General features: G+C 48.2%; 1 protein-coding gene across 4 annotated transcripts in view; it reads right to left on the bottom strand.

Moving 5' to 3' along the window:
- SETD5 (SET domain containing 5) overlaps window positions 1-19,315 on the bottom strand; it is a 70,148-nt gene extending 50,833 nt beyond the window's left edge. Inside the window, exon 1 of one of the 4 annotated variants that reach the window (XR_012044670.1) lies at window positions 19,140-19,315. The gene's annotated coding sequence lies outside the window, so the exon portion shown is untranslated. Of the gene's footprint in view, window positions 1-155; window positions 299-19,139 lie in introns of those variants that run through there. The other 3 variants (XM_072876452.1, XM_072876453.1, XM_072876454.1) reach the window with 3 other exon arrangements.
- Window positions 19,316-20,469: the final 1,154 nt, after the last annotated feature.

Consider the following 20,469-nt stretch of genomic DNA (forward strand, 5'->3'; position numbering starts at 1 on the left):
TCCCCGTTGCTGTGCTGGTTCTATACTCTGAGATAGTTGCTCTCTTCCCACGGGGTGAAGGAGAACAGTCAAATGTCTGTATGTCACAAAAATAAGAAATTGCAAACAAAAAGGTTCAGAACTAGTATTTTGAGATTAAGGGCTTGACAACTAACCTCCAGTGAATCCAGCTGTGGCAGCTGATGTTACTGCTGCAACTGTCCCCTCTAAGCCCTTGCCAAAACAGCTGGCCGGAAGGAAACGTTGCCATGTCTCATCAAGTGCAGTTGATGCCAAGAAGACTGGACTAAAAGCAGAAGCAGGTAAAATACATATTCCCTTTTAGATACGGTTATAGGGGCAATAAATTTCTGCAGTGGGGCAGAGCAGACAACTAGGAACAGCAATACTGGAGAGCACTGCTGCTCAGGCCGCCACACCTTGTCCATATAAATCCTACGTTTCCAGATTCAATTTAAGAGGCCTCCCTACACCAGAAAATGGCTACGGTTAAAATAAGACTCACGATTAATTTAAATAATGTAAATGACACTGGTTTAATCATAGCAGACCAGAGTGTTTCTTTGTTCTAGATTTTGTTGCTTGTGAATGTAATAATATTCACACGAATGGTTGTACCTGTGTAACTATTAAACTTTCCTAAGTAGACAAACCCTAAATTAAAAAGGCTGTCAGACAACACCCCCCCTCAACCCCCCCCCACCTCTAGACCCTGAACCTGTGTTTTGAAGGGATTTCAGAGAAAAGCCTATACCACATGCAAGGTCAGAGGGAAACAGAGCAATAAAGGGCAGTAACTAGGATCAAATCCAAACCCAGAGAATTACAGTTCCCATGAGAATCCGGACAGTCCAGAGTCACGGGAAGTCGCTGAATATAGAAGGGGAATCAGCAGAATTTACTGGCACGGAGCAGCGTCCCGAAGTTGCAACCAGTGGAAGGCTAACCACAAACAAGTTGCCAGGAGTAGGATTGCAACCTCCAGTCCTAGAATTGGAAAAAAGATTTCTCCGTAATCCCACTAAATACTCTCTGCCTCGCAGGTCTGGCCGTACGTCCTTTATACATCTATTTAAGGCCCCCACGTGATGAAGGCTGCCTGCCTGGCCACTCCCAGCCAGGGCAAACAAGCCAGCTCCAGAGGAGACTCCAGCAGCGGCTTCCAAGGCAGACGTTGCATCAGCCAGGTGTGCAGGAAGCGGCGGAGATAAAGCAGCTGTTGACGAAGGGGCTCTCGGACGGAGGCCGCTTCAGGAATCCCGTGGAAAGGACGACAGGAAGGAGAGAGACGCTCCGCACACAGAACAAGCTTCATCGGCTTCAGAAAGCCTTTGTGCTGGGGCTCCGGACCTGGCCTTTCTCCCAGAGATGATGCAACACTGAGGAACAAGGTCTGTGCCAGAGAAAACTATTCACAGGCTATGCAGATGGCAACGCGGCCAAAGGATCTCGGATCAAAACACGCCGGAGCCCATCCAGGCCCGGCGAGCCCCCCAGGCCTCCCTCCATGCCCCCCAGGATCCTCCATTTCACATTGCCACCTCGTTCCTAGTGCGACCACGGCTTCAGGCGGAACGAAGGACCTTACGATAGCGAGAAAGTAGTAAAAGGGGGTTTTAAAGTCCTGCAAAAATCACAGCTCGTCCTCTGATCTGTTGGAGGGAAGAGACGGGGGAAGAGACTGAGCTCAAAGCCTCACATCTCCCAGCCGGGGATCCTCCCGTCACCGAGGCTTGCCAGCGCACGCCTGAGCTCCCCAAACACGTACGGCAGCTCTCTGCTCGCCGGCAGCCTCGGCCCCGCTCTCACACACCAGGAAACCACGCAGGGACAGCCTGAGCAGCCGTGACAACATCACACTGAGTGGCAATTATGGACCCGCAGCTCCCAAGCAAAGGTTCAGCCTTGCTTTCCATTATAGGACTCATTTTGACCCTTCCCTCCCTGCCCAAACCATCACCGAGTGCCCTCCCGGCTCCAGCCTGGTCTCTGCGGTTTGTGACCGGCAAGTTTTGCAGCCTTGCACCTGGGCTTGCGATCATGCAAATACATTTTTCTCCGCAGTGTAAGGAAGTTACTCCAGGCTTACGTAATGCTCGTGTGCTGCGTCCCAACAAACACCGGTTTGTCCAACGCGCCTCGAGTGGGAAACCCGGCTACGAAAACACCTGCAACCTGCACCGCACACAGCAAGAGTCGGATCCATTTACTAACTGAGCTATGTAATCACCGAGAAGCATTAAAATCCAGTGAATTTTACACGGTTAATAAGGATTTCAGCAATCTTGCAATGCTGTGGCAGGTTTCAAAGCTCAGCCTGCTGCATTGCCCCACCACATCCCCTTCTCAGGAAGGTCACTGTAGGAAATGCCACCGACTACAGCACTTGCCCAGGCACCGGTGCCCAGTGGCACTCTCGGTCATTTAAGATGGTTCTGGGACCCCTAGAAAACTCACACATTTCCTGCAGATATACTTTTTCTACTTAAGAGAGCAGACAGAGTCAGTAGGATAGTGGCAGAGAGCAATCACGAAGGCCCAAAGGCAGCTTATCAGCCAAAAAGCCTTACTTATTTCCCCTTCTGGGGCTTCTACCTGCTTGCTGATGCTGAATTATGTTCAAGAGATGTTCTTTACTGTGATTCACTTTTCTGGCTTCCTTGCATCTCCTGTTACATTGTATTTTGGCACCAGCAAGATATGTGCTGATCCCAAAATGCAGGTACTACCGACACGGCAGCATGGTATGCCCCGGCTCTCTGTTGGATCCTCCGTGCATGGTGGATGTTCACCCAATTGGAACATTACAGTAGTAAGATTTACAGTATAAGTCATCAGCAAACAACATATTGGACCATCAGGCTTTAAGAAATATAAGTTCTGATAAGTTATTTTGGTAAGTTTTTGGTAAAACAAGATAATCAAAGACTTGCTCTTACAACCACAGAGATGAAAGTGTGACACTTATGCAGGAAGCTCCCAAATACCTGCTTCGTAACTGCTGGCAAGAAATGCAAAGCTCAGCATTTGGTACAGACAGTGCTGAGAGCCATGGTCACTTTTTTGACTAGCCCATTTTTTGTTAACAAGATGAAAAGCGGATAATCCAGTTGAACGCATTTTCAAAGTAAATGCAGATGACCAGAAATCAGCAGTCACAAACCTGCAACCGGTGACTGAATAAAGACAAAAGTCACTTAAACCAGATTTATTTCTGGTGACTTGCAGGCAAATTAGCAATTTCTTCCTTTGAGAAGAGCTTCTCTATGAGTACACAACACCGTAACCAACCACCTTAACTGCATGTGGGGGGTAACACAGGAGTACTGCCATCAAACAGTTGGCCAAGAGTGCTCGTTGTGGAGCTCACACGAAAGCGAAGCTGAGCAAGCGGTTCTGTAACACATCAATAATGAAACGCTATCTGCTACCACAGCCGCTGGGTTCTTTGAATGTTGAATTATGAGCAGAGTAATATATTGAGGACGTTTTAATGATTATCGCACACGCAACTACGCAACAGGTATGTACAACCACACGATGAAACTAAGAGGTTGAAATGCGAGAGTTGCTCACGCTGAAGAGGCTGACGACCCTCCAGCAGGACGTCTCCATCAGCTTCTCGATGCTGGTGATGACACAGCAGAGAGGGAAGGCGAGGAAGGGGGGAGATTTCTTTACTGCTACATCTTCACAACCTCTTTTGCGTGTACCACTTTCTGCGAGTCGCTTCTGCAGGTTAAGACAGAGAGGGCTGTCTGGACGAGGGGAGTAGCAGGGACTGCTGCGCTAGATCTCAAAGCTGGAGGCCTTTGCTTTACACTGTGGAGTGCCCCAACACGTTTCTGCAGTTTGCTATCCCTTTAGCCCTGAGCAAAGAAACTTGCAGTTGCTAGACAACCTCTTTCCCACCTCAGAAATAGCTCGATTTATGTGACAAATCGATAGGCTTGACATTCAAAAAAGCTGCAGAGTTTTGAGCTGCCTCTTCTTCCTTAGGACACAGAAGCCTTTCCTTACTGCACAGCTGCGGAGATGAGAGCGATGGGGCTCCTCCCTGGCCGGACCCAGAGGAGGAGAGGCAGGAATGCAGCCATGCCGGAGAAGAGGCGAGAGCAGCCCAGGTAGCTCCACGTCCTCCTCTGCGCAGGCAAGGATGAGCGCGCGTACAGGCAGGACCGACCAGAGCTCTACCTGCACAAAGCAGCAGATTTTTAGAGCTACCAGAAGGGAATTTAAGAGCTCTGCATGCCTGCAAAGGCATCTGGAACAAGGTAATCTATGGAAATGTAGAAACTCAGCAGCTACCGAGGGAGCGGTGGAATGGACAATGCAAATAAAAAGTAGGAGCACGATCTGGAGCCATTACCAAACTGAGTCACTCAATTCCCCAGGTGAATTTACAAAGTGAGGGAGGAGCAGAATTGCTGAAGTACTCTCATTTGGATGGCACGAAAACCAGCAAATAAGTGCCATTAGAAAACTGCCTCTGACAATTATTTAATATTGTTTCGAACACAAATAAACTTTCCAACTAAGTCCAGTTAACTTGAGAGATAGAGAATATCCTACATTAATTTAAGAATGAAACCTACCAGAAGAGCTTGTGCTTACTTTGCCTCTCAGAGGAACTGTAATCGTATTGCCAATGTTCAATTTTTTTAATACTGTTTCTAAAAAAGGATGAAAAAGATATACAGCCTTCTGCTGCGGTCAACTGGAATTCAGAAATGCTCATCTGAATACAGCGAGTGTACACAGTTACATCAGGGCTTTTCTGTAGAGGCTTTCAGAAAGCCTTAACCATATCTTAAACATCTGAAGCAACGCAGTATGGGAAAGAACCGAGTTCCAACGATGCAAGCCACAAAGCATTAAATTTCAGAGTTCGCTTCACATCTTATGTGTCTTATGCAAGGCAGTATTCTAGCACCAGGTTAACTATTTCTCCTCTAAATTCATCTTAATTTCATGATCTTGCCTTTGACTGCGAGTGCATGTATCTGAACTTGCGCCAACTGATCATGGTACGAAACCTTTAAAGATTCTTAAATTCCAGTGTCAGGAAAGGAGTATTATCATCATTAAAAAAAAAACCCACACAATATATTTTCCCCAGAAAGAAGTGAGTTGGGCCTATTTTAAAAAACTAAGATGAACGTTCACTCCTTTCCCCCTCCCTGTAAACCATTCCAATGTTTAATTATTATCATTGCTAAGAAACTGTACTTCAAGATTGAATTTTTCTAACCTCAGTTGATATTGCTATGCCTTTGTCAGCAAATCTCACAAGTCCTTTTAGAGAAAGATCAAGTCCTCTCTCAATTGTCTTTTCAATAAGCTGAGCTCCTTTAAGCCTCACATCATGAGGCTTATTTTCCAGTCCCTGGATCATTTCTGCAGCTGTCCTTTGAATTCTCTCCAAATACACTGGCATTCTTCTTGAAGCATGGAAACCAAAATTCAATTCCAGTATCAGTCTCAATGTTGCTGTGTTTGTAAGATTACTTATTTTTGCTTCACATTCCTTTCCCCCACTTTTTTTCTTCTCAATATGCCCAAGAATCACATTAATCCTTTTAAATAAAATACTGGCCCAAGTGCCATGTACAAGCAACTAGCTGTAAAGACCTTAAAGCCCTTTGAGGTACTGCTTTCCAAAATGCTGTTTCACAATGGATAGGTGGGTTTGCAGTTTTGCTAACAAATGCATCACCTTGCAACAGGATGGATTCATATCTTTTGTTGAAACATGGCAAAACAACTCAGAGCTCTCTAAACATACTTTGTTATCCCACTAGTGTCTCTCTGACAGAAGCTTTATCAAATATTTTATGCTATCCAGATAAAAAGATTCTAAAGAGCTGTAAATTAAAAGCTGATTTCATCTCACAACCTTCTATAAAGCTAAGTGTGTCCTTTCCAAGTTACAATCCCAGATATTTTAGATCTCCACTGTTAATGCAATTTCTCCAGCAGAACCATTTCTACTGTCAGTGTACCCTACCTTCTTCCTCCTAACTCTTGCCCTCTCCACCCAAAACAGGCATGCCCACCTCCTACACCCAGTCCAACTTCCACAGAACTCCAGAATAATCCAGGTTGGAAGGGACCACTGCAGGTTAACTGACTGAAACCCCCTCCTCTCCCCAAAGCAGGGCCAGCTTGGACCAGGTTGCTCACAGCATTGCTCATTTCTTCTCCAGGGCCACTAAGTGTTTGCGTAACTATGCATTTTAAGGCCAAAAATAACCTTCTGATGATCTGACTTTCCACCTAACAAAGACTGGAAAATCTCACCTAGTCATTTCTACACTTGGCATGGCAGCTTACAAGTGAGCTAGACCGTGTTTGTCAAGCACAGCCTAAAAAACAGCATATGGATTTAGCACAATTCTTTGGGGGAAATTTAAAATCATGCAACAGGCTGCAGCCTAGAGGTCCCCAGGCAGCATCAACCCAGGCCATTAAGTCTCCACAATGAGCACAGTACATTCGTAGTTCTTATGAAAAAAAGTGTAAAACTTTTTTTTAAAACTAAAACTACATCAAACACTTTCTCAGAAGCCTTTGAAGAATGCTTCAAACTACCCAAGTGAAGCTGCAGCTCTAACTACTGCTCCGAAGGAGACTGTTCTTCCACTGCATACACAGGTGACTTAAGATATTAGCTCCCCCACAGTTTCATGAAACATGTATTAGTGGCAAATGTATTCATATAATTTTCAATGTTATCTTCCATGTCCACAGCGGTAAGATTTATCAGCACCTACCTTTATCAATATGTTTATTTAACAACACACTCACAGGATCTGTTTCCTTGACTACTTAAGTAAGGATGTCCATCATCCCCTAACTAGCACAGAGTATCTTTCAACTCACACAAGCCAGTTCCTACAAAGCTTACCAGTTCTTGCTTCAGTCATTAAAAAGAACCTCCCCCACTCCTCCAAAAAAACTGTAATTATATAAACAAAGGATTAATGTGGACATATATTTATCCATACAAAAACATGTCATAACAGTCAAGTTATCCCCCTTTCCTTAAAGAATAGCTATGTGAAATCAAAGCGACTGAGAGCAGGGCTGTATTTAATGGAACAGCATGAACTACTACACTGAAATTAGAGATGTTAGGCAAGATCCTGTGATCCTCTCACCTTACATTCTTCCCTCAGCGTCAATTTTTGGACCTGTCAGAAATGAACAAAACCTTCAGTCTGACTCAGGAGAATCACTCTTGTTCTCACGTTACGTTCTCTGCTCTCCTGTCTGGGATTATCAGTGCTGTATTCCCTGCCAACAGCAAGGAACCTCTTTAAACCTGGAAAAACTGTGGAACAGAATTAAAAAAAAAAAATCCCATCACGTGAGTAAATGAGGCTTGACAGCATGATGGATGCTGCAGGTTCACAAGTATGAAGGCACTCCTAAGAAGATGGCTTGCGCCTGTTACAGCTTCACATAAGCACAGAAGACGCTGGTTTGCTGCATTCAGGAGGGAGATGCTCAACTATTTAGATTGGACACATTTTATAAGACTGAAGATGACTAAGTCACAGCTGGACAGATTTTGTTCTGGAAGCAAGCTACGCGCTTCTCCCTGTACCTTAAACACCAGCGTTTCCTAATCTGCATCTTTTCTGCTTTCCCTTTCAAACACAAGACACTGAATTCTCCCAAGAAAAAAAATAGCCAGAAAATATTCAGGGCAACGTGCTTTAACTGAGAGGAATTTCACATGCACCAGTCATCGTAGGGCTAATTTGATTTTGTCATTATGGAAAAACTGAGAACTATCAAGACCTCAGCTGGGTAACAGTTGGATAGGAGAATGATCTCAACACAGGAGGACAACAGCACAGACAGGAATTATCTTCCTGAATAATGCAGATAGACTTTGCATGGACTAAGCATCCAAACAGTTTGCCAAGATACTCTGAAGGCCCCTTCACATGGTTTATCAGTCCTGATGGTACAAATCAGTAGCAACATTGTTCTTAGCCCGAATTATCTTGTAGCATTACAATGCTAGCGAAAACAAGCAGGAAAAATACCCTGGCTCATACTACCACGCTTCCCCACCAACGACTCATACAGGAGATTTTTTTCACCTGTATCCAGTACACAATGTACTCCCCACCACACCTATTAACATCACTATTAAAACCCCTGGTTGCTTTCCTGAAAGAAACCAAAGGTATATACAGAAGCAACGCAGCACTACAGAACATGGACATGTGGGGAGAGGTGAGGATTGGCGTGGGCGAGATGGCTACCTAAAAAAGTCTGAGAGGCAATTTGCACCACTAGACCAGAATTAAAAATAAATAAATAAATCAATCCATGTTTTACCTCCACACTGCCTATAAGATGTCCTATGCAAGCTAATCCTTTTTTTGTGCCTTAATTTTCCCATCAGTAAAATCAGAATACTACTTCCGAGATGTCACACACAGTGTTTCGAGCCATACACATGATAGCTAGAGCTAAATCAATAGATTTCACCAGAACAGGAGTGGGGATAAACTGCCCTGGCAGAACTGCATCTTGAACTTTTGGATGGAAAACAACGCCTGAAAAAAGTTTAAATCACTGTGGCCATTCCCCTTGTTTCATCCACAGTCAGTACAGGCTAAGAACCCACGCACACATCCCGGGTGAGAAGCAGCAGCCTCCCAGAAAGTGGGGATGATCAGTTTAACCAGAGAGATTTTAACCTAAGCTAAATTAAACCTTCTCAATCCTATCAGAACTCCACAGCAAGTCCCATTGTTCAAGATTAATTTTTACATTTTAAACCCACATACGATTTCAGTAACAACCATCTTTCTTAACAACTTTGGTAATTTTGTTTTACAAAATGCTGAAAAGTTTCCATCACTTTTCAAATATGTGTCAAGGCCATTTATTTCCGCCCTCACAACCTTCTCTTCATATAAAACTGAAAATTTCAGAATTCCTTGCAAATGTTGCCCCAACACGGTGACTCTCACGGGAACAGCCTACTTCAGTACCGCTCAGAAAAAGGAGTGACGCCTTAAACTCTGACACTGAAAGAGCAACAGAAAGCTACAAACTTTGCTCGCAAAGAACAGCCTGCTCCTAAATCACCCCCATCCATCTCCACTGTGTGACATGGTTTTAAAAAAAAAATAATAAAAAAAGGTATTTTCAGTCAATGGATTTCACCAAAAGGATCCTGGTTATGTTTTCATACAGTTGTGCAAAACCCAGAGAAGTTGCATCAACATTTGGACATGCCATTTCATTCTCCCTGCTCCTTCAAGCTCCTCTTCTCCACATCTGATTCAACAAATTTCTGCTGACCAGTTTCAAGCTGACAAGTCCCAAGCTATGCCCAAGAAAGGCCTAACTAATGACTGCAGGTTTCAATGTATAGTCTTGCTTTTAGAATATGCTAGCGCTTTATTCTTTATTAATTTATTACTTCTATCTGCCTATGTAAAACTTAGAAATATAGGAGCAGAAAATAGGAACTGTGACACATTAATTTCACTCTTGCATTCGCTGGCAGCTTGGGGGGAAAGTCTGTTCCCAGTTTGTAAGTTTTTCATCTTCTTACAAATTCTACATCTGAACTTTTCCTGAAGGATACTCTGAACCCACAGCGGCCGAAGAGAACGCACCAAAGGGTGGACTTGTGCTGCCAGATGCAAGCACTTCTGTGCTCGGCTTCATGAATTTCTCCAACTGACCCACACCGTGCTCCAAGTGTTTCAGGAGCTAAGCTGGAAAGGTAACAAGCACCGCTTTCCTTAGCAGCCCTAACAGTGACTCCATGGGTGTGTAAAGGATGCCATCAGCTTGCGACTTTGGCATCCAAGTGCCTCCCACTCAGGCAGAGCACCCAAGAACAGCCTTTCCAAACAGGACCATCGTGGGGCAGCATTAAGGTATTTCCTTTACATATCTCACAAGTTATAGTTTTAACCTCAGCAGAGATCTTCCTCCTGACAAGACACTTATCTAAAGAGACAGGTTTGAGACGGCTTACCTCAAAATATAATGTCTATTACTTAGTAAAACTTTCCATCTTCTGCCTGGCCACTGTCAGGTAAAGGATGTGTCCCAACCCTGGGTACCTACCTGGGGACACGAGCAGGGAGTGGACACAACCGTTCAGATGAAGTACGTAGGAACTACCAACATACGTCACCCGACTGCTCACCTAGGTATTCAGCTACCACACTGCAAAGTCAGAACAACTGCTATCGGCCGTGAAGCACAACACAGCAAATGCAATCTGCTTAGTTCCTTTATTGCAACATGATTGATTTGGGGCTATTTGTGAAGATTTTCATGAAATAAAAGATTACCCTCACAACAGATGAGATTTCTTGCTTATGAGACATACTGCTCACGCCCAACATCAATTTTGTGCACAGCAATATGCATTTGGAGATGTCACGACATGCTAACATTTAAACAATTTTATTCAAACTCAAACAGCCAAAATGCTGCCTCAAGTTCTACCAGACCAAGTAGTCTCACTAGGTACGAAACTAAAAGCCCCAACTCACAGTGAGCAGACCAAGCAGCACACACCGGGATCTGCAGTACACAGACAATTGCTCTTTTTCAAATATATGCTGCTCTAACCAAGTTTTCCACGTTAAAGAAATAGGATTCAAGTTTCTGCTGCAGCTGGCCTTGGCTGAATTAAATTCTTGCGTTGTTCCAGTCGCACTCATGTCTCTATACATTTTCAGCAAAGCTAGATGGAATTCATGTTATGTTTTTTTTACTACTGTATTTTTTATAATTTGATTGACAATGTATTCTCAGTAATTCATAATTTCCTCATGCCTGGATATTTCACAAGTCATAACGACTGGCAAATAAATGCAAAATAAATACTTTCTAATTACGAGATAAAAAAAGGATAAGGAATACTGTGTGGTACATTTATTTACACAGATTTGTAATAATTGTATACTAATTAACATTTTGCCATCTTCCAAAATGAGACATCATTTCAGCTCTCTGCTGTATTTACTTTCTGCAAAAATATACCTACAAGAATTCACTATTTTGAAACAGTTAAGCACCACGTGTAGGTTATAACACCATTCCACCATCGCAGATCAAGCCTACGTTAAAACTCACATCCGACCAGCTTCCCAAGCAAACAAGAGCAGACGAAGGAAAGGTTACACCGCCAATTTTCAAGCAGAAAACTAAATGTTCATCTAAAGAAAGTACTCCACGCACTCCAGCGACCAAGGGCACAAGCCCACAGTGTTTCACAGATGGAGCTACCATCCACTCTGCGGTGAGCACTCTCCTTTAAAAGGAGCGTGAAGTTCCAGGGGACAGTCTGGGCTGGCCGCACTGTGTGCTGCCACCGAAAGGCGGAGACCCTGCTCCCCTCTCCAGTCCCCACCACATCCTCTGCACTTCCACCCATACGCTCTCCCCTATTTATTTTGTGAGGGCTCTGGACGCTCGTCAAATCTCTCGGCGAGCCAATTCAGTTCACTATCTTGGCAAAAAAATAATCCAGCAAAACCCAAAACATAAAATAAGCCCAACATAGCTTTCTGCTGGGTTAGCAAGCTGAAGGAGTTCAGAAAAAGGATCCAGCAAGAACCAGAGCTGGCAAACAGAAAAGGCAGAACTCCCCGTTGGGTGGGAGAGGAAGGGGGGGGCCAAAACTTCCCCCATTCAGCAGCGGAGCTGTTGGATGTACTCAGCTGTCTCGTGTAACTTCACCCGGAGTAACCTCACTCGCAGGGTGCAGTTCTGCAATAGTTTCAAGCTGACTTCAGTTGGCACAGCTTCAGTGCAGCCTCCCCATTCCTTTCTGCACTGGTGCTAACGTGACCCCACAGTCGAGCAGTTCAGGCAGAAGCCAGCAGAAAACTCTTACTTCCAAAAATGAAATGCACTTGTTTTCGTCATGGTAGCCTTCCTGAATAATTCACTACTGGGGCAGGCATGGGCCAGAACAGAGGCAAAAGTGATGGTGGGAAGGAGAGCAGGACTGTGGCAGCAGCACTTCAGGTCAGCTTGAATTGCCATGGAACTGTATCACTAGCGTGCACCAAAAACCTACACAACCTTGTGCAAAGAATATACAGTGCGTCACAAACACCCATTCCAGTTTAACACACAAATTTCCATGTACGAGCAAACTCTGAAGTGGATATTGGAAGAACTGCACAACAAAGCGAGCCTGTGGCAAGCTTAGAACCTGACTTTCACCCTGCAAGTACCCTCGTTCCCTATTAACCTCCAGGCCATCTTGAACCCCAACATCCTTGAAATTCATGAAACTGCAAAAGAACTTTGAATAGGAAAGCCAGTCTCCTCTACAGTCAAGCAGAGCCTACTTAACTTGATCAAGCAGTCATCTTTTCTTCAAAGGTTCGCTTTAGCTGTATTTATACAGGAAGCTTCCAGATCTTTGCTGTGGCAAAAGTTAATCTACAGCCACATTACTGGAAGCATTCTTGCAGCATGATTATAAGTTATTCCAACCTAATGCCACCAAAACACAGGAAATAATTTGTTTTAGTGTCTTTAGTTAAAGGCCACATGAATGCAAAAGGCTCATATACTCTTCCAAGTATCTATAAATTGATACTGCAACTCAGGTTGAGACATGCTAACTATTTTAAGGGCTCCACGCTGAACCCCCAGGGCACTTCAGTTTCCTAAACCACTGGTTCTCAAACTTTTCCCAGTGTATTCCTTCCTGCCTACAAGCAAGGATACATTCTCACCTCCTCACTCTCTCCCATATCAACAGTGGAGAACTGTTCCTTGGGAGCAGCTTCCACACCGGCATCCTGAAGGGGTATCAGTCCTAGAGGGTGATCGAGAGCATTGCCAGAAAGATGCACTTTGGGCAGAAGCACAGCTGGGAAATAGGGCCACACAAAAAAATACTCCTCTGCTCCCATTCTCTGCGCTACCTGGAGCTGTGATGAGAAGTCTCAGTCTTCCCGGTCCCGTCCTCCTACCAGCTATCACCTCTGCAGCTCCCATACTCTGCTCCCAAAAGCAAGCTGCGTCATTCCCCCCCTCCAGTCAGAGCGACACCGTCTTACAGGGGCTTCCTTATCCAAATATTTCCATACAACACGATCCTCAAAAATCCTCCGGCCACTTATTTTCATGATTCAAAGTCTATGCAAAACCAAGAGACTGCATTATGTGACACCAACAAACTAAAACTCCAAGCTGCATCCTGACTTTTTTCTTCTACTGAATCATCATCAGCATGCATGTTCTGTTAAAAAGTTTGATGGCAGGGTCTCGCACTCCTCCATTGACGACTTGCATTTCAAACCGCTCACTTCAAAGTCAAGAGGGTTCTTCTCAGTATCAGAACTTCAAACTGTTTTCTGGGCTGCTGGCACAGTCACTGGAAGAGTTTTGTCCTGTAAATCAACAAGGCTGCAGAAGAAAACCCTGGTATGAGCTCCGTAAGGACAACAGGAATAAACCTGAGTCACTAAATGAGCAGCTACCAAATCCAGACAATATCTTCTTGTCGATGTGTATGATTGCAATTGTAATCACGCTCTAAATATGAACACATCACAAGCACTGTGACCTTTCTACTCTGAAATTACTTCAAAATATTTTAGGGCTTAAGCATTTTGGTTTTAAAACTAACATTCTGTCTCAAAAGGCTACTTGTAAGTGAAAAAAATAACTAAGCTTGTTTAGAACGGGATGAATAAGCAAAAAAGTTTGCTGCCTTGAAAACTGCACAGATCTGACTGCTTGGGATACCTCCCCTTTGCTAAACTTAGCCCTTCCGTGACCCTCGGGGAGGAATGCAAGACCTGTCTACGTTATCAAGTTTATAAGGATTAAACTTTAGCATAAACAACAGATCACTTCTAAACTTCACTCTAAAAGCCAAATTCCTGACTATTTCTCAATGCCACTCTTCTATGTTCCTCCCTCTTCATTCCTCCTTTTTTCTTCATGGTTGGTGAATGTGGGACTATTAGATTCCTGACCACAAAAGAAATTGCTTCTCCTGCTCACTAAAAGCTTGCCACTCAAACTGCTGACAAGTCCTCCCACATTTTTCCACCTTGAAGTCTGAGCACATCAGTACATTTTTCTGAGTATTTCCCATATTGCTCATTAAAATAATTGGGTTTTGTGTGTGTTTGGTAGGAGGAAAATAAAACTCACCAAGAAAGCTTTTCTTTCTCCAATTTATTATTTAAAAATATAATTTGTTTGTTCTACTGTTTAAGCATTTAAATTAGATTTAAGGATCAGAAAGTTGCAGATTTACAATTTAAACAATATTGACGCTCCTATAGGGCTTGTGGCAACAAAAACTAGCATTAGGGCTATTATTCGCTGCAGATTTCTTCTTCTGGGCTACAGCTTTTCAAGTTCAGACTCATCAGTTGAAATGAGGGAAAAATCCCTTTAGCTATTTTTGTTACAGGAAAATAATACTTCACCACTAGCTTGGGCAGGGGAGAAGGGGGACGATGAACAAGAATCTCCTGATTTGTCGCGTAGATCATCCTCCGAGACAAAGAGCATCTTTACTAATTATAGAAGAAAAAAAAATTTAAACTAGGAGCAGTTGAAAAACTGTTTCTCAGCATGCTCAGTGGGCATTAGCTGCGATTTCAGCAGCTTAGCAAGTCCCACCCCTGCGTGAGCTCAGCGGGGAGGCCAGGAGCACTGCACATTCTCCCTGCTCAGCAGGGACAGGGGCCGCTGCTCGGCTGATTTGCTACAGGAATACTGGAAAATTGCCACCAAAATAGCAAATCCTGTGAAACAAAAAAAAAAAAAAGAAAAACCACCACCAAGAACCCCCCAGCAATTTCAATAAGGAATTAAGAAAAAAGTGGAAAAACCCCCTCAGCTCCCACAGTTTCAAGATGTTGAACTCTTGCTGCTTTACAGTCTGGGGCTTTTTTCCATGATCAAAATAAGCAAAAGGTTTAGGCTAAGACATATTTATACAAAACTGTCTCTAACAATGTAAGGGCAAACTTACCGTGCACTGACTCTTGCCACAAGCCAGTCACGGAAGCCAAAGACTGGCTGTAGAACCTGTAACAGCTTTAACATCCATAGCTTTTTTTTTTAAATTTGGAAGAGAAAAAAACTAAATAGACAAGTAAAATGCAACAAAGTCTTTATTTTAAAATCAAGTAGGAGCTTAAGTTTCGTAAGGGCAACTGAGACTTAATATTTCACGTTGTACATTTAAACACACATTTAATGCTTTCAACTCAAGTACTGCTACTACATCTTGTATACATATAAAAACAACCTTTGCCTATTGCAACCTTTCTTATATACTGCACGTAACATGAGATTTCACTGGCAAGATTTCAGAGTTACACTCACAAGCAGCGCCAGAGTAAGAACACAAATGTGCATCTGTAATACAGTAATATTGCCATAAGACCAATGATTTTTGAAGCTTCAAACCTCTGAACACTCATTATGTTTGTTTTACTATCGCCAGAATAGATAGAAACATTTTAATCTCATCACATCATTCAAAACAAGTTTGTAAAAGTCTGATCACCCAAAATGGGAGAAAGAATAGACCGGTCAGACTAATAAATTACATGGCTGGGACATCACACATTTAGTTCTCCCTTGCATGCTTCACACCTGGAAGTTTGAATTAAAAATGCCTTTTTTTACTTCACAGAACATCTGGAAAATTTAAATCAGCAGTTGTCTTTGGATTCCCCCCCCCCCCCCCAAAGAGCATAAACTTTTGCACATTCTGAGATGCCAGTTCAACGCCATCTCTCTCCTATGGGTTTTTTCAACTTTCACCTATTACTTTTCAAAATAAGATCCGGCTGTAGCTGCATCCTCTTTCTAAAAAGGGATTTAAACATACGTGGGATTTCACTGCCTCACCTTGGGGTGGTGAAATCACAGACAACATTAGCTAAGGAATATTACTCTCAGGTCACTTGGGATACGGCAGTAAAACGAAAAGCAAAGGCCTTGTCAAAGTGGTACCAGTTATTCGACAGGATGCGGGGCAGTGGATTAATTCCCTATTATAACATACAGAGAGACTGTAAACAACGTACAGAGAGACTGTAAACAAAGACTAAGGGGCCATGAAGATCACTTGCTGTATTTTATTAAACCGAGGAGCTAGTTTTCGTACTCACAAAATCCTAAGTTCATTACTGTCGTGTCACTCTGTGCCAGGCAGCAGGTACCACATTCAGCCCCAGCAATGGATGCATTTTAGGTGGGTTAAAAGTTGCTCACCCCACCTTGTGAAACCATTTGGGTGCTGCAGATCCTCAAACACAAGAGCTACTCCGAGTTTGGCATCTACCACATGATTACTGCCAGTCAAGCGGATTTAAGGGCATATTTTAATCTCTCTCACATTATTCTGCTCCTGGAATTTTTGCTTCAAGCTCATAGTAATTCTGAGTTTGGTAACTCAGGCCAGGGCAAGGGGCTCCCAGTTATAGGTGTTAGTTTACAAAGATGGCAGTTGTTTTCTAATGCTAATGTATTCCCATTTCCCATACTGCATACCTCAACTAACAGTTTCATCTTTAACAAATGCACTGGAATACACCAATAGCTCCAAGTCAACAATACAATATCACACAGACAGCAGCCAGTGCCAAATGGTTAGTTAAGCAGATAAGAAAGGCACTCATTCTTCCTTTAAAAAAAAAAAAAAAAAAGGAAGCTATTGCAGTCAAGTAGACAGAGTGTGGGGATAGAAGCTGGCAGATTCCACAATACACAGTCACATCAAAAATGGCCTCCTGCAAACTGTTCCTTCATCAAGCATTTGAGTCAACCAAAAGAGAGGAATCTTCCCCATTATTCACAGGAGGTTTCACCTCCCTATTCCACAGCAGAGCAGCATTTTCTACACATTTTGACATACAACTGCTTAAGAAGCGCAGAGGATAAATTTTACTCTGCAGCAGAGGGAAACTCCTCTCCCAGCTTTCTGTTTGCGGTCCCAAAGTTGAGCCGGGCCTTTATTTTGACTGTTCCCTGGTCTGTGAATGGAAAATCCCTTCTCAGCACTAGCAGGCTGGTGTCTGCTGCACACACCCACTGCACACAGCAGAAATTCCAGTCAATAAGGCAAGTGGGGCCCAGGCGATGGAAGGGGAGGAAGGAGACATACAAACAATAAGAAAAGCATCTGGCTCTGTTACTGGCTGGAAAGGAGACTGGAGTTCAAAAGAGACACGACTGCAGCCTTCACTTAACAGGAAGATCATATCAATTCTCGCTGTCCTACTTTTCACACGGACCAAAATATCTGGAAAGGGTAACTCAGGGTTTCCAGCCCACACTTTAATGCAATTCCATTAACTCAAGAACAGCGATGAAACCCACCTTGTAGGTTTTTATCTCACCAGACCAAAACATACCCCCGCTTCTGCTTTGGACCTGAGGAAACAGCCCAAAAAGTAAAGCCCTTTGCTGAACGTGAGCCAGCCATCTCTCCACCACCACACTAATGGAGGCTGCTCTGCTGTCCTTCCCTGGAGATAGCAGCCAAGTCTACTGAAGCTTCTCTCATAGCAACCAGAGCTCCAGAGCCAACGGCAGCTGCTGTCACTGCCTTCAACGCTTACCCACAGGATCCAGAGCAAAGCAACACCCTCCTCCCTGCACCTCTAGAGCAAAAAAACCAGAAGGCTGGCGACAAGATGACTTCCTGGGTCAACCACAAGAAGGAGAAAAAAAAAAAAATCCTAGTATTTCCTATCCAAGTGAAAAGGGGAATCTCCTATTTCTACTGAAGAAATAGGAAATTCCTTTTCTGGGTTTAGGTTTTGCCTTATGGCAGTAACACCCAGTCAGGGCGGGCGGGGGGAAGCGTCTGAAATCCACCACGTACCGGCACACCATCGGAAACCCGCACCAAGTTCTTGGAGACCCAGCTGCACCCTTCGCACAAGGAGAGGCAGTGGCCCCCTTGCCCTGGCCCGGCCGTACCCTCAACGCTCCCATTCCATCATGGCCGGAGCCCGCAGCAGCCACCGCAGCCCTGCAGCACCCCGTGCCCTCTACGGACCCGCAGAAATCCCCCTCCTCCCCCCAAAAGCCCACCCGGGGGTCTCAGTTTCTGGCAGAGGAGCGCGGGGACACGGCCGGGCAGCGGCTGTGAACCCCCCCCCCCCGCCGCTACACCCGTTTCCCCGCTTCCACAGGACCACACGCGGCCCCGCACCTCGCCTCCTTCCCTCCCCCCGGGGACGGCCAGACGCTGCCCGCCGCCGCTTCCCCGCCCGACCCGGCGGTGAACTCCGGTCACCGGCACCCAAGGACGAGCCGCCGGGCGACAGTGACCTTGCCGGTGCCGTCGGAGAGAAGGCGGCGGGGGTCGGAGCGGGGTCGGGGCGCGGGGCAAGGCGGCCGGGAACCCACCCCGCAACGGCCACGCGTGACGGGCGAGGAAATGCAGGAGAATCCGCGCTGCAGCCCCCGGCCGGCGCCGGGCGGGCCGGGAGCGGGGGGTTACGGGGGAAGACGCCGCACGGGCACCATGAGAAAGCAGAAAATGCAGGTCAAACACCGCCTCCCCCGAGGCCCGGAGGGGCCGGCGGCTCGGGGCGGGCAGCGGCGGCGGGGGCAGCCAGCAGCGGCCCGGAGGAGGCTGCCCCGAGAGGGACAACGACCCCGAGGCCCCCCGGGGCAATAAGGGGGGAAATGGGGAGCGGAGGCCAGCCTACAGCGGGGCTTCCCCGGCGCTCGCCTCCACCGACAAAGCCCCGCGGCCGGGCCCGGCCCCGGCCCCAGCCCCAGCCCCGCACCGGCCTGCCGCCACCACCGGCCCGAGCCCGGCCGCCGCGGGCGGGCGCGCACCACCGGGACCGCCATGATGGCCCGCGCCGCCGGGCCGGGCCGGGCCTCCCCCGCCGGGTCGGGTCGGCCGGGCCTCCCGGGCCGCTGCCCCACCGCGGCGGTGGAGCCCTGACGCCCGGGCCCCCGAGGCAGGGCAGGGCAGGGCAGGGCAGGGCAGGGCGGAGCGGAGCGCCGGGCCGCGGCCCGCGCCGGGAGCCCCCCGCGGCCGCCCGCCCTCCCGCCCGCCCCAGCATTCCCCTCCCGCCAGCCCCGCCGCCAGGCACGGCCGGTCCCCGCCCGTCCGCGCCTACCTGGCCGGCCCGTTCCCCGGGCCCCCGCGCGGCACTAGGCCCGGCTCAGCGCCACAGCGTCTCCTGGGCGGCCGGCGGGAGCAAGCCCTCGGCGGCGGCCGCGGCGCCAGCCCCTCCCCCTGGCAGCAGTAGCGGCGGCTTCTCCCCAGGCCGGGCGGAAACGGCACTGGGCGCACGGGGATCCCCGGCGCCGGCGCCAGGGGCGCCCCGGACACGCCCACTCCCGCTCCCCGTTGGCTGCCACGGCGCTACGCCCCGCCCCGCCGGGACGCCGGCCGCCGCCAACGCCCCACCCACCCACGCTTGCCATTGGTCACCTCGCCGACCGGACCCGCCCGCGCTCCCGCCTCATTGGGAGCCGCGCGTCCGCCCCGCCGCTCGCCCCACGGTCCTGGCGCCCCATTGGCGCGCGGAGCTGCCACTCGGCCGGAAGGGGGGGGCGGGGGGGTGGCCGGCCGCCAGCATCGACGCGGTGCAGCCGGGCGGGCTGCGACAGTGCCTGCCGGCCGAGCCGCGCTACGTGCCGAGGGGCGGGGCCGGCGGGGCCTGTCGCCGCCCCCGCCGAGGGGCCGCTCTCCGCGGGGTAACTCCCGCGTCGGGACACGTGGCAGAAAGAAGGGGCGGTGCGGGCGGTCGGGATTCCTGGGCGGCAGCCGCCGCTGCGCCGCGCATGCGCGGGCCGGAGGGGCGGGGGAAGGGGGCGCAGGGCGCATGCGCGGTGGCGCGGGCGCGGGGCCTGCCGCTCGGCACGTCCGCGCCGCGGGGGGAGGGGGCGGCGGCGGCGGGGCCGGGGTCCCATCGGGGGAAGCCGGGCACCCCCCCCCCTGCCGCCCCGGCACCCCCGGGCGCGCTCCCTCGGCGGCCGCCACCGCTGCCTCCCCTCAGGCCTCGCGGAGCGCGGGTGCCGCGCCACGGAGTTGCTCTGCTCCGGCGGCTGCTTCCCGCCCGCCCCCGCCCGGTGGGCGCTCCTGAGGCGAGGGGGGGGCAGGACGCGCCGGGACTGCCGCCTTCCGCGCCCCCTCACAGGCCGGGGCCAGCGGGGAGAGGTGCCAGCACACCGCTGGAGCCCCGAGCTGGCCGGTTCTCCGTCCCCGGAGCCCCAGACAAAGGGCGTCGGGCGCTGACCGCCGGGCCGGCTGCGTGAGGCGGAGGAGCGGCCTCTCCGCGGGCGGGGCGGCGGGGAGGAGGGGCGCGGGTGCGAAGCTGGGCAGGAGGGACCCCGCGGGGTGGGCGCCTGGGCCCGGCCGAGGGGCTCTCCCTGCGCTGGTGCCGGCGAACCACCCCTCCGCTGAGAGGATGCGGGGCGCAGCCGCGGTCCTCCGCGGGACGG

Source organism: Ciconia boyciana, chromosome 11 (genome assembly GCF_034638445.1).
Source record: "Ciconia boyciana chromosome 11, ASM3463844v1, whole genome shotgun sequence".
Lineage (NCBI taxonomy): Eukaryota > Metazoa > Chordata > Aves > Ciconiiformes > Ciconiidae > Ciconia > Ciconia boyciana.